Here is a 17,843-nt window from a genome sequence, read left to right as displayed (position 1 = left end):
TGAATCCAGTTAAATGGTCACAGTTAAGCATGATGAGATGCCGATAATGTTCGCTCCTGCCGTCCCACGGCTTGATAATCGGGAGAAGAAGGCTTTCGATGGATTCAGATGATACGGGGACGCCGGGTGTCATCAGTTCCTGGTACTAGTTAACGAGCAACAAGCCATAAGGCCTCTGAATGCGCGGTTCAAGTCTAGCTGGAAACTACCCGCGCCTGGTGACTTGCTGGTAGCCCCTTTGAGAAGGATGTCTTCAGTGTCATTGATGGTGATCAAGTCTAATAGAGTCGTCGCAGTCTCTCCATCGAGAACCGTAGTCAGCGAAGAGAGAACGTCAGTCGCCGAGGCTTCATGATCTCCTGCTTCGTAGAACCGCCAGCAGTGTTCCACAAAGGCTTCTGTAATATCTTAAGGCGCTGTCACGTTTCGGCAGTCTGGCACGCCGAGAGCGTGTACCATCGTTCTCCGGCATCACTGTTTTCCGTGTGCCGTATGCTGAGTGGAGGGGGTTCCGCCTCCGATCCACCCCTGACAACATGCACGTTTGAAGTGTGGCCTCTCGTCGGCGCGGTTTGAGCGTTTGATGGTCACATTGATCCGCAATGATTCCACCTGACGCGTAGCTGTCGGCGTTGCGGAGGAGCGTAGGGGAGGTATACCTCGTAGCAGCACCAAGTAGTACTCCACTGTTCAGCGATGCCAATGCATCGTTTCGCGGCCGTGTTGTATCAGCGTGCGATGGAAGGCGGGCTTGGCTCATTCGAGCCATCATCCAAGCGTGGACGGATATGACGATAGGTGCAGCTCGTATTTCCTGCATTTCTCCGTTGTCAGCCGCCGGCGCTCTGATTACTTGCTAGGTGCCACATTCAGTTTCCATACGACTCGTCCATGCCACAACTTGTGCCGCAGTAAGGACAACATGCTGACAGATGCGACGTTGTGAGAGAATGCAGTCGGCCATGTCTCTGCATCAAGCGTCGCCGCCATAAATCTAGGGTCGACGTAAGAACGATCAAGGTTCCTCACCGAGGGGCCGGTGGCATAAATGCATACTGGCTGCTCGCCATGTGTCTGTGAAGTAATTATGAGGTGCAGTTCGTTTACTAGTTGGTTCAATTCTGAGCTTGCGGTGAAATGTGGAGTTTGGTAGTTCGAGGTTACGGTACAGGTGAAGCCACATTCGAGGATAACATTGTCGTAGCGGCCTTCAAATAACGGCGCTACCTCTTCCATACAAAATCGCGTCCGCCCTCTCCGTTTACCAGTGCATATAGGTCCAGGGGGAGGATTTGCCAGATGACATGATAGAAGAAGAAGCAGAAGTCGGTAGGGAAGACAACGGGATCCAATGCTAGAATCAGAATTTTGAAAGAGTTTTGGGAGACTTAAATTCAGCTTTCATTCTCATCGACTTTGTCACCGCATCGTCGCGTGTCGAAGGGGTAGCGTGAGGGGCGCAGTGGACTTCTTTGTAACTTTTGTATCATCCTGCTGCTGTTCCAGAGGTGACGATGGTCCAGGTAAAAATGCCGTGGTTGATGGGTGGTGGTTGACTTGAAGAGCCTGGAAGTACATCAATGGGAGCGCCATTGATGTTGTCACCATATGGTGATTACAGTGATTTTGGTTTGTGGGTGCTCAATGACAAGGTTATCAACGCCCGTAAAAAAGTCTAAATCGTTGCACACTCCCCTCTCAAATGCTGATGAAAATATGAAGACAACACAAACATCCAGCCCGAGGCTGAGGGAATCCCTTACTCGGCAGGAAATGGAACCCGGAACCATGTAAACGAAAGGCACCATTCCTAACCAGTAGACCACGAGCTGTGGACCGGTAAACACCTGCTCCTCTCCTGGTAGTAACTGAGTAATTTGATGTTACAGGCAGCTGGAACGTACATGACATTCTTGTACGCATCCCAAATACATCTTCGTTTGACCATTATAGATGAAGATGGTGTGGGAGCTATCAATGTACAAATGGGACGTGACGTGTTTGGAAAATTAGATGCGGACCTGTCACACCTCATTTAGAACTAGTTACGTGATGGAGTGTGCCAATTTTTGATCCACAGTAACACCATCATGGCGGGGAGCTCAGATGGTAATTCAAATACATGGATCATCTTCTATCAGAGCCCCACATGTTCCACCTGCACATTACTTATATTTATATTGGAATGTCACATCCCACTGAGAATCCTGTCCCTAGCCAGCTAGTACACCACACTGCTCACGACTGAAAGATGATTGCTGACGGGATCATTGAAATGAGTCTGGACTTTGTCTCCAAGTAACTCCTGGATTTCCAATGCCTTTGGTCGTGCATACTGGTTCGAGAAACTGAACATCAGTGTCGCTTTTCGAGACAGATAGTCCACTCTTCTTCTATGTAAGTTTAGTGCACGAAGATGGCTGAGGTACACAACAACACTGCACATGTTCTAACATGGCAGGTGCGTTAACAAGACGTCCACGCCGCTGCACTGCCTAAGGCGGACAAACAATTCTTATGAGTAGTTGTGGTTGTAACAACACACTGAGCCACTAATGTAGGTAGATAATAAATTTAAACAAATTTTTAATAAATTTAAACAAATTTTTAATAAATTTAAACAAATTGCAAAATTCCCTCCAAAATTCGTAATTTCCACTTATTTTCGAAGACATGTGCAATCATGCAAAAAGTAAGCAAGGCGGTGTGGAGGACTGCCAGGTGACACATAGAGGCACATAATTCAGTTTCCAGCCAAAACTCAAACTTCTTACCAGGGGGCATGGCAGGGGCATGGCACTTTCCCACCAATAGCTGCCATCTTGAATAACGGTACTCTCGTCATCAGCTGTCGTTATGGCCGCCGTCTTGGATGACATCATGCACTGTTGCCAAGTCTACAGGCCGCCATCTTGGATGACGTCATCACCGCCATCTTGGCTACATATGTCAAGAATTCGCACTGCACCAGCAAGCCTCCCTACCCTACTACTGCAGTGCTAGTTGGTACCGCATTGTTCTATCTCGTCAATAGATGGCAGTACTTTTGCACATCTAATTTACCAGTTTGCTTCTTCCTTCGTGTACGCTACTCTGTGCTCTGCGCTTGCTGATGATACACCGCTTCCCACACTCGTCCGAAGTGGCACTGAGGTCGCACCACACGGCAGAAGTGTCCTGGTGTTAGGTGCATATTTCTTTACCCAGGCAATCGTTGGTTGTATTGCCTGATGTCGCTTTGCATTGACTTAGTTTTTACAGCACCTAGCCTGACTGCTGTTTTCTAATAATGTCACGTAGAAGGTGTAATTAGATGAATGTCAAACACTAAGTAAACTTAACGAAGGCTTATTCAGCACTTGCATATACAAGAGTGCGGAGCGAACTGCCTCCAGCCAGAACACATACAGTATATATACTGCTACAAAACATTCCAGTACAATGATTCGTGACATTTTTTGATACTTCTAAAACGTACTCGAAAGGAATACAGAAATTAAAATTGTACAGTCCAGGGAAGTTTTGAACTCACGACGCTCCATGCAATACTTTGGTATCACAAGCACTACACTATGCTGCTACTCAGCTTCATCTGCGACAATGTGTTGTAAGAAACTAGTGTTTTGTTTTCTCATATGTATTATTGCATGTAAAAGTTGATGATGATGTTTGGTTTGTGGGGCGCTCAACTGCGTGGTTATCAGCGCCCGTACAATTACCCAATCTGTGCTCAGTCCAATTTCGCCACTTTCCTGGATGATGATGAAATGATGAGGACAACACAAACACCCAGTCATCTCGAGGCAGGTGAAAATCCCTGACCCCGCCGGGAATCGAACCCGAGACCCCGTGCTCGGGAAGCGAGAACGCTACCGCGAGACCACGAGCGGCGGACCTGTAAAAGTTATTATGAGCTTCGGTCTCTTTCTTATTTTCAGTATCAGACATGATGATGGACATGTAAGAGCCTGAACCCTGTCGGGGTATAAGCATTAGAATACAGAAAGAACCTTACAGCTGAAGCGGTATTTTTAACATCTAGTATGATGTTCCACCAGCAATATTGTTTTTAGCTGTGTGAGAAAACGTGAATTGCTTTCTCAGTCAGACTTATATTGTTAAGGCAATAGTATAGGAAACGTCCAATCAACCAAACGTATTAGGTATGGGTGGTGTGAACAGTCGCCATTTTGGCTGGAGAATTTCCACTATGCTAATGAGTCCTTTCTCCATATCCAAATCCAAACGTGCACTTGATCGAACTATAGGAAACGGAATTCAACTCAGTCGATGAAGTGGCGGTTGTCACAGTTCGTTGTGGTGCTAAATGAATTTTGTATTGCGTTACTGCCGTTGCCGTTTCGCGGTCACATGCACTATCTGATCGAAAGTATCCAGAGACCTACAGGAAACCTGTAGCTGACGACTAAATGTCGTGAGAGGTGCGGCCGCAAATATGAGAGGATTACGTTGCCAGTAGGGAAGCAGTAACAAAAGAATGTGTCGGTCTTGGGAAGTCATTGATTTTGAAGGTGATCAAGTCACTGGATGTCACCTGCATAGAAATACATCACGACTTTTCAACCCTTCTAAAGCTGCCAGGACTCAATGAAACACATTGAGTTAGAACATACGCTTCGCTCCAGGCTCCGCCGTCCATCATGACTTCCTTCACTAGTTACGACTATCGAGGAAGAGGGGCTGCCATTCCTCCGAAAACATTCAGACACCTCACTTAAAGTGTCCCCAGCAGAGTTCCAGCCGTTATAAAGGTGAATGGTGGACACAGCCCATGTTGATGACCACTGATAGGTGTCCATATACCTTTGATCAGATAGAGTAGTGCTGTCAAAACTATTGCTCAAGAGAGTAGAAGAACAGGTAGAAAGTACAGTTGGCGACTACCAAGCGGGATTCAGGAAGGGAAGAGGTTGTGTAGAACAGATATTTATCCTGAAGCAACTGATAGAACACAGAGCCTTAAAAAACAAAGAGACAGTAATAACCTTCGTGGACTTCACAAAGGCATATGACTCCGTCGACAGACAGACTCTTGTTAGGATCCTGAAGAACAGAGGACTTGATGGAAATACACAAGAACTCGTAAAAGAAATTCTGACAGACACAAAAGCAAGGGTGAGATTCGCAGGAGCACTGTCAGAAGAATTTGAGGTCAAGACTGGTGTTAAACAGGGAGATGGAATGTCACCATTGTTTTCAATATAGCATTGGACGAAGTGATCAGGCACTGGAGAGCAATAAACGAGGAAATGGGAATACCAAAGACCCATGTGGGGAACAAAAAGGACAACAGGGCTCAAGTGGACTGCCTAGCCTTTGCAGATGACATAGCAATAGTAAATGAGATGGAAGAAGACGCAAAGACACAACTCGACAACTTAAGTAAGGTTGCCAGAAAGGTGGGACTGAGGATCGACTATAACGACAAAGACATTAAACACCACTGCAAACTGGGAAACACCGGAAGGCACTGTGCAAATGGTGGACAAATTTAAATACCTGGGAGAATTTATAACAGGAAGGAACAGGAGCAAGGAGGGAATAACGGAGAGGATAAAGAAGATGAGGTCAGCCTTCTGCATGACGAGGGAGGTATACAATAAAAAGAATATTTCCACAGAGGCAAAGATAAGCCACTACAAGGCAACAGTGAGGAATGCAGTATTATATGCTGCTGAGGCCTTGACACTAGGAAGAAATGGGGCAGAGCAACTAGAGAAAGAAGAGAGGAAAATACTGAGAAAAATACTAGGTTCCAAAAGAGGTGGAGAGAGGTGGATGCGAAGACCTAGGGAAGAATTGTACCGAAACATGAGAACAATATCCGGGGAAATCAGACTCAAAAGGGCAAGGTTTGCTGGGCATGTAGTTAGGATGAGTATGGACAGAATGACGAAGAGAGTGTGGGAAACAACAGGGACGACAAGGGGAAATACATGAACCAAGTGGATTGTTGAACTTCGGAAGGACTGGTTGGAATTGGGGATCAAGGTCGAAGGAAACGAAAATAGGAGGAACAAATATACACCGACAAATATGCTGGAGATCAGTGACAGTCAAGAATACAGAAAAGATTAGAATGTCACCAGTGGAGCCGCCAGGAGATACGGAAACTGAAGATCTCGGAAGAAGAGTGGGAGAGAAGAAGAGAAAGAATGAAGACGTTCTAGGAGAAGAAGAGGAAAATGCAGTCCACGAAGGGGCTACCTGTGGTCCTACAGAGGCCGTAACGCAAGAATAAGAGGAAGAGTAGTAGCAAGCAGATATAACACATGACGGGAGCGACAGGTACGAACGATGTGTCAGATACTTTGTACACGTGGGCCAATCAAGAGCACTCCTACAGCGACAGAGTAGCGCTGCTGCAAGGCAGTAGCAACGAGTGCGACCCACGCCGGCCTGCGAGGTGGGGGCAGATGACTTGTGAGGACGAGAGGAAATATAGCTCACAGTGAGTGAGCACACGCACGGTGCGTGCCTGCGCGGGGCAAGTGTGTTGATCGATTGTTTGCTGGCGGTGGGAGGGGGCGCTGAAGGGCGGGCGCTCTTGGAGTACAGGGAAATTTGTGTGGGAGGCGCTGCGTGGCGCTGCGTAGCGCAGCGCCGTGCGGTCAGGTCGCTAGCGGGCGCGTGCAGCGCGTGTGAAATTGGAAAATCCCGCACACAATCCCGGTTGGCGCCCTCCTCTCCTCTGCTCCAGCTCCTCCAGGGAGGCTCCCGCTCCTCCGCGTTTCCTCCGCCTTTCCCTCTTTACATTCGCAAGTAAATGACCTGCATCAAAACACTCGTTACCACCGGAGAGGATTCCTCCGGAGCTCTCCGGCGCTGGCTGGTCCTTCGCCGCTCTGCGGAGTGCCGGATGTGATGAGCTCCTTGGAGCGTCACCATCAGTCGCCGGGCTTCCGTGAGAGGAATTCCTCAGACGATAAACCGCTGAACCCGTTGCCAGTGACAGGACAGGATGTGGCTCTTTTCTTTAACACTCGAGATTAATTATTTTGTCTGGAATTCTCTCTTCTGAAAGTATCTCACAAAAGACATTCCATTTGGTCCATTAACAGCCAAAACATCCTACTGTCACATCTCCAAAACAACAAAGAAACTTCCTACCGCTAAGGCAAAAGAAAACAGGAGAAAAATTATGCATATATCGCAGCTGCCTCTCATAAATTAGCTGTTGTCGTTTTCACGTTGGTCTATTCTGCGAAAGCCTCATCATCCTACTGAAACACATGTGTACTTGAACCTGAAGCCTCCGTCATCCCTCTAAAATGGTTACCACCGAGAGTTCACTACATTGTGAACTTGACTGTTCCTCGATACCTGTAAAAATCGTCTTCAGCTAATGTTAACAACAAATACTGGAAGTTGTGGCGGATCTACTGCTTAGGGGCACTAACTATCTTCGTGTTGCAAATACCAAGTTCACCAAGTGGCCCATGAGATCCTGAGTGCGTCGAGTTCGCGCTGTGAACCCAGGGAGATGGCACACATGAGGTGCCTGAATCAAATCCCCGAGTATTAGTTATCATTAAGTAGCTATTCAGCCTGAAAATAATTAAACGTACCTGACTTCACAGTTCACACTACAGAGAAAATCGTGACTTCTCCTATTGCTGTGTAGTTCACAAATTCTGTAGAATAGCCCGTGTACATAAAGAAAAGTTTGAAAGCATTGAAAGACCTAAGACGAAACAAGTCCCCGTGAGTAGGCAATACTCCGTCAAACATATCCGTAAGAGAGCCAGCGATGGCAAAACTCTTGTATCTGTTGCGCAATATTTATGAGAGAGGCAGATTACCCTCTAGTTCAAGACGAATGAAGCAATTTCAAATCCAAAGAGAGCAGGTGCTGAAATGTGTGAATATTATCCAACTATCGGTTTAATGAGTCATAACTGCAAAACACTAATACGAACTTTTTACAGAAGAATGGAAAAACTGGTTGAAGCCCACCTCGGAGCAGATCAGTTTGGATTCCAGAGAAATGCACGAAGACGCGCACCATACCAACCGTATTATGTATTGTAGAAGATAGGTTAAGGAAAAGCAAACTTAATTTATAACATTTATAGACTTAGAGAAAGCTTGTCCACTGGAATACTCTCTTTGAAATTCTGAAGGTAACAAGGGTAAAACATAGGGAGCAATAAGCTGTTTACTCTAGAGAGCCAAAGAAACAGGTAGACTTGCCTAATATCATTTAGGGCTCCCACGAGCACGCAGAAGAGTCGCAACAAGACGTGGCATGGACTCGACTAATGTCTGAAGTAGTGCTGGAGGGAACTCACACCATGAATCATGCAGGGCTGTGCATAAATCCGTAATAATACGAGGGGGTGGAGATTTCTCCTGAACAGCACGTTGCAAGGCATTCCAGATAAGCTCACAAACGTTCACGTCAGAGGCGTTTGGTGGCCAGAGACAGTGTTTAAACTCAGGAGAGTTTTCCTGGAGCCACTATGTAGCAATTCTGGACGTGTGGGGTGTCACATTGTCCTGCTGGAATTGCCCAAGTCCGTCTGAAGGCACAATGGAAGTGATGGATGCGGGTGATCAGACAGCGTGATTACGTATGTGTCACCCATCAGAGTCGTATCTAGACGTATCAGGGGTCCCATATCACTCAACTGAACACGCCCAACGCCATTACAGAGTCTCCACCACCTTTGACAGTGCCCTGCTGACATACAGATTCATGAGGTTGTCACCATAAACGTACACATCCATAGGCTCGATACAATGTGAAACGAGACTCTTCCGATGAGGCAACATGTTTCCAGTCATCAACAGTCCAGTGTCGGTGCTGACGGGCCCAGGCGAGGCGTAAAACTTTGTGTCGTGCAATCATCGAGGATACACGAGTGGGCCTTCACCTCCGAAAGCCCTAACTGATGATGTTTCGTTGAATGATTCGCACCCTGATACTTCTTGTGGGCCAACATTCAAACCTCCAGCAATCTGGGAAAGGGTTGCACTTCTGTCACACCGAACGATTCTCTTCAGTCGTCATTGGTCCTGTTCTTGCAGGTTCTTTTTCCGGCCGCAACGATGTCGGATTTTTTATGTTTTACCGGATTCCTGACATTCACGATACACTCGTGAAATGGTCGTGAGGGAAAATCCCCACTTCACCGCTACCTCTGGGATGCTGTGTTCCTTCGCTCACGTACCGACTGTAACACCACGTTAAAACTCAGATAAGTCTTGACAACGCGCCATTGTAGCAGCAGTAACCGATCTAACAACTGCGCCAGACACTTGTTGTCTTCAAAAGGCGATGCCGGCGGCAGCGCCGTATTCTGCCTTGAAACGCAACTTGTTGTCCCATTCCATATTTTTCTCGATAAATTCTGTCGGACACAGCAAAAGGACTTGGAAGAGCAGTTGAACGGAATGGACAGTGTCTTGAAAGGTGAATACAAGGCGAACATCAACAAAACCAAAAAAGTACACTGGAATGTAGTCAAATTAAATTAGCTGTTGCCGAAGGTATTAGATTAGGAAACGAGACACTTAAAGTTGTAGATGAGTTTTGCTATTTGGGCAGTAAAATAACTGATGATGGCCGAAGCAGAGAGAATACAAAATATACACACGCAATGGCAAGAAATGCGTTTCTGAGGAAGAGAGATTTGTTAACATCGAATGAATATTTAAGTGCTAGGATATCATTTCTGAAACTATCTGTATAGAGTGTAACCATGTGTGGAAGTGATACGAGGACGATAAACAGTTTATAAAAGCTTTTAATGTGTGGCGCTACTGAAGAATGCTGAAGGTTAGATGAGTTCTTCACAAAACTAATGAGGTAATGAACAGAACTGGAGAGAAAAGTAATTTACGGCACAACCTGACTAGAAGAGGGGATTGGTTGGTAGGTCACATTCTGACACATGAAGGGCTCACCAATTTACTGGTGCAGAAAAGTAGTTGGGAGGGGTAGGGGAATAACAAAAGCAGATCAACAGATGAATAAAGTAAGCAGATTCAGTGGGCTGTAAATTGCAGTAGTTATTCGGAGCTGAAGAGGCTTGCATAGGCTTAGCATGAGGGGGAAGGGGAGGGGGCGGACACGGAGGAGCTGCATCAATCCTGTTTGCAGGGTGAAGACCACAACATCTCACTTCCAAGGAATAAACACAATGAAACATTAGTAAAATATTTCTCCCTCTCTACAAGAACTGTTATGCATTCTGACTTCCAAATGACACGCAGATCATCTTGTGAATCCATCAGAACATCACCGAAGATTCAGCTGCAAATCACAATCACTAAGAAGTAAAATCTACACAATACACAGCGTGCTTCCGTAGGAGGACTCAAAAATTTAACAGGACATAGTGGATGCTCCACTGAACAATCTGAGGTAGGGATACTAGGGCCAGAGAAGCCAGCTTAAGGCGATAGGAATAAAATCACTCTACCGTGTACTTTTTTTTATTTACGTTAGTTACAGTTGACTGCAAATACCATCACTGACACAAAGAACGTAAAATCTGTACTGAGGTTTACATAATGTGCTGAAACTGACGGCCATCAGCTTCAATGCAAGCATGACATCAGAGAACAATATTCTGGCGCACACTGACAAATATCCCTACAGTTGTGGCAACTAATTTCATCACCGTATCCACTGGGGTCTTATATATAAGTGACTTTAGGTACCCCAATAGGATATAATCAAGGCGTTTCAGGCCAGGTGACCTCGTAGGCTATGGAATAATATCTTCCCTTCCAATCCTGCCACCATCAAATACTTCCTAGTAATCAGGCTCCTCCACCTTGTTTCCTTGCAGGAAATAGAGAATGTGCATATAAATAAGAAGCACAAATGGTTCAAATGGCTCTCAGCTCTATGGGACTTAACTTCTGAGGTCATCAGTCCCCTAGAACGTAGAACTACTTAAACCTAACTAACCTAGGGACATCACACACATCCATGCCCGAGGCAGGCTTCGAACCTGCAACCGTAGTGGTCGCGCGGTTCCAGACTCTAGTGCCTAGAACCGCACGGCCTCTAAGAAGCACAGTAATTGTAAAATTGTACACATGTTACTTGTAAATAAGCTGGGAAACAGTAATGCTAGACAAAGCGATAGACAAGTACATATTTGCATATCTACTTAAGTTGGCTTCTCGTTCCCCTACCTCAAAGCCTTGGTTGGAGCATTCTCTACGTCCTGTTACATTTTGCACCCTCTTAGGGAAACACCTTGTATTATCAGGCATTTAATATAGGATTCCATGTCATTAAATCCCTAGCTTACCTTGATTCAAGTTAAGTATATCCAACTACAAGAGTAGACGAATCTGGCCTGGCGCTTTATTTCAATACATAACCTAATACATTTCCGTTAATTAACAATTTTTTTTATATGTCCAAGTTCTTCAAATGGCACCATCGGTATTCTTCGACTTCCGAAGCACTATTGCCACGTCATCGGCTGCTCCATCCACCGGTGGTGTCAGTAGCAGCGCCGCCAAGTTAATTACATTATTTATTCGACAATATTATTAACTCCATTAATACATACGATATCATCCAGGCCAGCCGGTTGTTGTTCTCCTCAAATGGATTTTTATTCAGCATCGCCATGGAACAAGATCGCATGGATGGGTAGTAAAATAGATCAGGACGATCGTTATAAGCTAGTCGTTACAAAGCAGATTAGTGTTAAAATGTCGGTTCAACCACCTTTCAACAGTGTAAAGACACCCATCATCAGAAGTTTTAAACACGAGTCTCTAAAATAAGTAATCTGTTAATAGCTTCTAAAAGCCGGTCGTGGCCATGCACATTCAGAAAACTGGAAAAGAACTCATAATTTTGTAGATGCATGATAAGAGTGACAAACTGGATGGATTAGAACAATTTGAGGTTGCGATACATAGAGTCAAAAATCTAAAACGAACAATTTACACGTGACACAAAAAACCTCTAAAAGACTGTTGTGTTTTATCATGTGTCGTTGGTTATCAACTGTAATTCCTGTTGTGCCGTTGATGAGGTTCAATCGTACCAAATTCCTGGCAAGATCCTGCATTTTGAGTGTCTTTGTTTAATGGGATCTCTTTGATTTCTTGTCCATGAATACGAAGTGCTCACATACGTTACTTATTAGTTTGTACTCCGGGCGTGTCTCCCGTGGAGTTAGACAGATTGAGCACCAGAATGTACAGTTACGCTGGGAATATTTAGCACAACATATGCAATTTCATTTTAATTTATTTTATCAGCTGGATGGATGATTTGGAAGCTCATTTTAAGAAGGGAGAACTGGAAGGGGAGTAACCCCGGTAATATAGCAACTTTATTTATATGTTTTTCCTGATTGCTTTTAGAGATTCTTGTATACTAATCCTGGTGGTGAAGGCTTCACCACCGATATTTTGGACCCCCTAATAAAAAACAACTTTTTTCTTTTTTAGAAGCAAGAAAAAACCTGGTATTATCTTTTGACATTGAGTGTCACTTGTAAAATTCATTTGTTTGTCCTGATACTAACTACACATATCAAAAGAGAAACAACAATTACCTGCCGAATAACCAAAGAAAATGCGCATGACATCTATTAAGGCACATGGTATATCAAATCCCTCTAAAAATCGTCGGTGGTGAGTCTCTAGCAGATCTGCTACAATACGAGTACCAATGAGCCCACACAAACTGACTGAACACCAGGGGCAACCAAGGTCCAACAGCGGACACGTCTGGCCAACGAGTATCTAACGTCTCACAAGGTGTGCTTCTACTTTAAACCTTTCGTATGGTTTCCCGTGTGATCTTCATGGATGCCCATCTGTTAGAGGCACTCCCTCTCGATAGATTCCAATATTTTACAGTGCTAATTTCTGAAGTAACGTGTGCAACTGACAGTAGGTACCCACCGAACCCGACTATAGATGGGTAGCTTCATAGCACGGGACGTACTAAGAATGAAAGAATTACGTCTTCGCAGACAGCATAGTAGTTACATAATGATAAAGAAAACAGCAAATCGTGACGTTAATGAGTTGTTGGTACAGCTCCAAGTAGATAATCCTTAACATAAAATACAGGTGAGAAAATATCCGTAAATAACGGAACATACATAATTTCTCTGTCTCTCTCTCTATCTCTCTTTCTCAGACACAAACACACACATAAACCCACAAGTTTAGAATTTTTGTTTGTGATCATGAACAAGATTTTTCCAGAAATACATTAAAAATAACTCAGATCGCCTGATCAGACGAACTTTTTCCTGAGGTTGCCATAACTTGTAAGGTAAATTCTGCGAGTGCCAGTTCGCTCCAGTTCTCTTATTCACTCCCAATGGAAGCACCACTATTCCAATACTATCTTGTCTAGTATTTGATTGAAACGAACAGGGAGACATAAGTGGATCGGAGTTCAAATATCCCAGGTGACCATTGTATTAGAGAATTAAACCTACGAAATAAGAAAACAACTGATAAGGTCCGGCACCGTTTCATTACACATCCGTCAGCCAGTCACAGGAATCTGTGCAGCCGGAAGGTACCTGCCAGTAGCTGTCTGGAGCGATTTGTGACTGAACAATCATCCGATTCTAGCTATAGCGAAAGCAGACAGAATTCGAACGTTATTACAGTTTGATTAAGGATATATAATTCGTTATGACGTCTGATGCAACTTTTTTCAACCTAGACTCCTTACGAAGTTTTATTGACGTAAGAGGTAGAGAATACACAAAGAAGAATTGTCATCTAAGAGCTCCACTGACCGACAATCAATGAATGGTGCTGTGGTAAAGCACTATTTCCCACAAAGTCACTGCTGATACATATATTCGTAAAAAAATACAAATAGTGACAGTAAGCATACGATCAGTACCTGTAAAACTTCAATGTAGGACCTGCCACTGCTGAGAACTAACAACATTGTCGAAACAGTACACCGTATTGGCCAGCGACAGCGCCTTCAAAGGCGGAGATCACGTACATTTACTTCAATTTTGAAAATATTTATTTTTTACCTCTTCGATATGAAATTTCCGAGCCGTGCCATCACCGTCGATAGTATTGTCAAGCCTTAAATAAAATCGTTGCTCAACACAAGAACGACAGAGATTCTCACATTCCGAAACGGCGGAAAGGAGTCATTTTGACCCAACAGAATATACACTCCTGGAAATGGAAAAAGAACACATTGACACCGGTGTGTCAGACCCACCATACTTGCTCCGGACACTGCGAGAGGGCTGTACAAGCAATGATCACACGCACGGCACAGCGGACACACCAGGAACCGCGGTGTTGGCCGTCGAATGGCGCTAGCTGCGCAGCATTTGTGCACCGCCGCCGTCAGTGTCAGCCAGTTTGCCGTGGCATACGGAGCTCCATCGCAGTCTTTATCACTGGTAGCATGCCGCGACAGCGTGGACGTGAACCGTATGTGCAGTTGACGGACTTTGAGCGAGGGCGTATAGTGGGCATGCGGGAGGCCGGGTGGACGTACCGCCGAATTGCTCAACACGTGGGGCGTGAGGTCTCCACAGTACATCGATGTTGTCGCCAGTGGTCGGCGGAAGGTGCACGTGCCCGTCGACCTGGGACCGGACCGCAGCGACGCACGGATGCACGCCAAGACCGTAGGATCCTACGCAGTGCCGTAGGGGACCGCACCGCCACTTCCCAGCAAATTAGGGACACTGTTGCTCCTGGAGTATCGGCGAGGACCATTCGCAACCGTCTCCATGAAGCTGGGCTACGGTCCCGCACACCGTTAGGCCGTCTTCCGCTCACGCCCCAACATCGTGCAGCCCGCCTCCAGTGGTGTCGCGACAGGCGTGAATGGAGGGACGAATGGAGACGTGTCGTCTTCAGCGATGAGAGTCGCTTCTGCCTTGGTGCCAATGATGGTCGTATGCGTGTTTGGCGCCGTGCAGGTGAGCGCCACAATCAGGACTGCATACGACCGAGGCACACAGGGCCAACACCCGGCATCATGGTGTGGGGAGCGATCTCCTACACTGGCCGTACACCACTGGTGATCGTCGAGGGGACACTGAATAGTGCACGGTACATCCAAACCGTCATCGAACCCATCGTTCTACCATTCCTAGACCGGCAAGGAACTTGCTGTTCCAACAGGACAATGCACGTCCGCATGTATCCCGTGCCACCCAACGTGCTCTAGAAGGTGTAAGTCAACTACCCTGACCAGCAAGATCTCCGGATCTGTCCCCCATTGAGCATGTTTGGGACTGGATGGAGCGTCGTCTCACGCGGTCTGCACGTCCAGCACGAACGCTGGTCCACCTGAGGCACCAGGTGGAAATGGCATGGCAAGCCGTTCCACAGGACTGCATCCAGCATCTCTACGATCGTCTCCATGGGAAAATAGCAGCCTGCATTGCTGCGAAAGGTGGATATACACTGTACTAGTGCCGACATTGTGCATGCTCTGTTGCCTGTGTCTATGTGCCTGTGGTTCTGTCAGTGTGATCATGTGATGTATCTGACCAAAGGAATGTGTCAATAAAGTTTCCCCTTCCTGGGACAATGAATTAACGGTGTTCTTATTTCATTTTCCAGGAGTGTATTTTCATATTTGACTCAAACAAGTGCTTTGTCTTAGTGTTTGTTAATCCACTTTTCTAGTAATCACAATAATTATTCAACACGACTATAAATAGTTACTTATTTCAACAACAAAATCTCACAAATTTCCTGTTGTTAGTGCTAACACAAATCACCTAAACTGTAGATTTTCATTTATTACCTATTTGAACAGCCTTCTGCACACATTTAATATATTTGGTATATATTACTCTCTCGTGTGTTCTTCATATGGGTTTGTATTATTTTTCACTCAAGTCACTGGAATCTGCTAGACGCACTTAGTACAGCTGATTTCTGTTTTACGTGCCCATTTTTCGCACACTGGTTAGTGGCACAGTTAGTACACAGTTTTTACTGGTCTTGTTGCCTTTGCAGAGGCTGGTTTGGCACTTCTTCCACTTTCAAGGTGATTTCAGTCCCCGTATTCTCTTCCTTTTCCAGATGTTCTTGCTGTTTACCTCCCTTGAGTTCATTCGTCAGGTAAAATGTGGACTTCTTTCTTTGCATTTTCTTGTTCGTAATGAGGCGTTTGCTACAGCCACAATGTTTCTCGTAGCATTTAATGATGCTAAAAGTTCTAGTAAAATCAAAGACAGTCATTTCTTGACAATGAATAATCTATAAATAATAATGTAGGCATCCAGCTTCCAGAAATGGCAAGGGCCAACTGTTGTACTGCAAATGCTATTCTTTAAGCTTTCATAATTTGAAAATTATAGGCATAAATTATTAGTACTGTGTCGTGCAAGATCGGCCTGTTCAAGGTTTTTTTTTCTTTTTTACTTTGCTGTGTAACTGTAGCAGTTAATCGGAATACGAGTACACTACTCTCTAACCTCAAGGCATACTCTATGCGTGGCACAGTGGAATGATTTTTGTTTCTTATTTATAGTACGAGTATTGTTCAGAAAGTAAGGAACGATCGGTCGCGAAATGGAAACCACAGCGAAAATCGAAACTGTTTTCTTTGCACATTTAGCTACACCTTCCAGGTTCTTCTCTACATAGTCGCCGCTCCGACGTCGGAGCGTCTTACCAAATTTCCAACACCATCGTCTTAGAAGGCAACCGCCTGTGCTTTCTGGTATTTCTCTACGCTCGTCTATAGCTCGTAGCCTGCGCCCAAGTGTTGTCTTCATATCCAGCGTTTCAAGTGAACAGAAATGATACTCAGGACGAGCCAATTATGGCTGTGTTGTGGATGATCGAACACTTCCCATCGAAAAGGCTGCAGGAGCGTCTTCACTGCCCCTGCAGAGTGCGGCTGAGAACTGCCATGGAGATGGAAGTGCGTGGCAGTTGTGTTAGGTGGGCTGCATTCATTAAGGCGAAGCCTCTCAGCGGGCCCTCCAACTTGGCGGGAGACATCGTTGTTCTAGGCACCTTTATTCGCTCACAGTGCGCTCACAACTGAAAAGAGCGTGTTGATGCGATCGACGGGCATGCTAGAGGCATTCCCCAAAACGTCTGTGAAAAGCCTCGTCGAATTTTCACTGTGGTTTCCATTTCGCGCCTGTTCGTTCCTCACTTTCCGAGTAGCCCTCGTAATTACACATAATGCAAAAGAGTTACAACGACAAGGCTTGTACAAACTGTCTTTCAGTATCGTCCATTATCTTTTCTGTGGTAATATCAGTTGTTAATGACACAATACTCTGTTACTAACTGAATAATAATTGAACACGTAACCATAGGAACTTATAGTTGCTGTTTCAGCTCAGTTTACCATCGTTTAGCTCACTGTTTTATGGAGATCACAAATAAATTACGAAATGTTCTGCTGATCCACACATCCAACCTGTACCCGGTCCCAATACTTGGTACACAGCACCTAGTCTCCTCCAAACACATAATGCCCTTTCTGTCACTTCTGCTGACACATTACGTCCAGTAAATTCCAGTTTTCGTCGCGGCTTTGCAATTGCTTTTCCAAGGCCACCCTCCCGCACGTTTATTTTATTGAATTTCATTTTTGAACATCAGAATTAAATACAGATTTCTTCATCTCCTTTGCAGACTTTATTTTTTCTGCTTTTAATCTCTTCTCCTCTGTGGCGGTCGTTTACTTTCCTAATTGTTGAAAACACTTCTCCTGCCTCCTTCGCGGTCATTTTGTTAGGCATAACCTTGCTCGCAGCCATGTTCATGTACACTCCTTTCTATTTTCCTCTTACTTCTTTCTGAATTTTCGCCATTTCAATATGAAGAGAAGTAAGAGTAAGAAAATACAGGGT

This window comes from Schistocerca cancellata, chromosome 7, assembly GCF_023864275.1.
Source record: "Schistocerca cancellata isolate TAMUIC-IGC-003103 chromosome 7, iqSchCanc2.1, whole genome shotgun sequence".
Lineage (NCBI taxonomy): Eukaryota > Metazoa > Arthropoda > Insecta > Orthoptera > Acrididae > Schistocerca > Schistocerca cancellata.
This window is presented reverse-complemented; position numbering follows the sequence as displayed.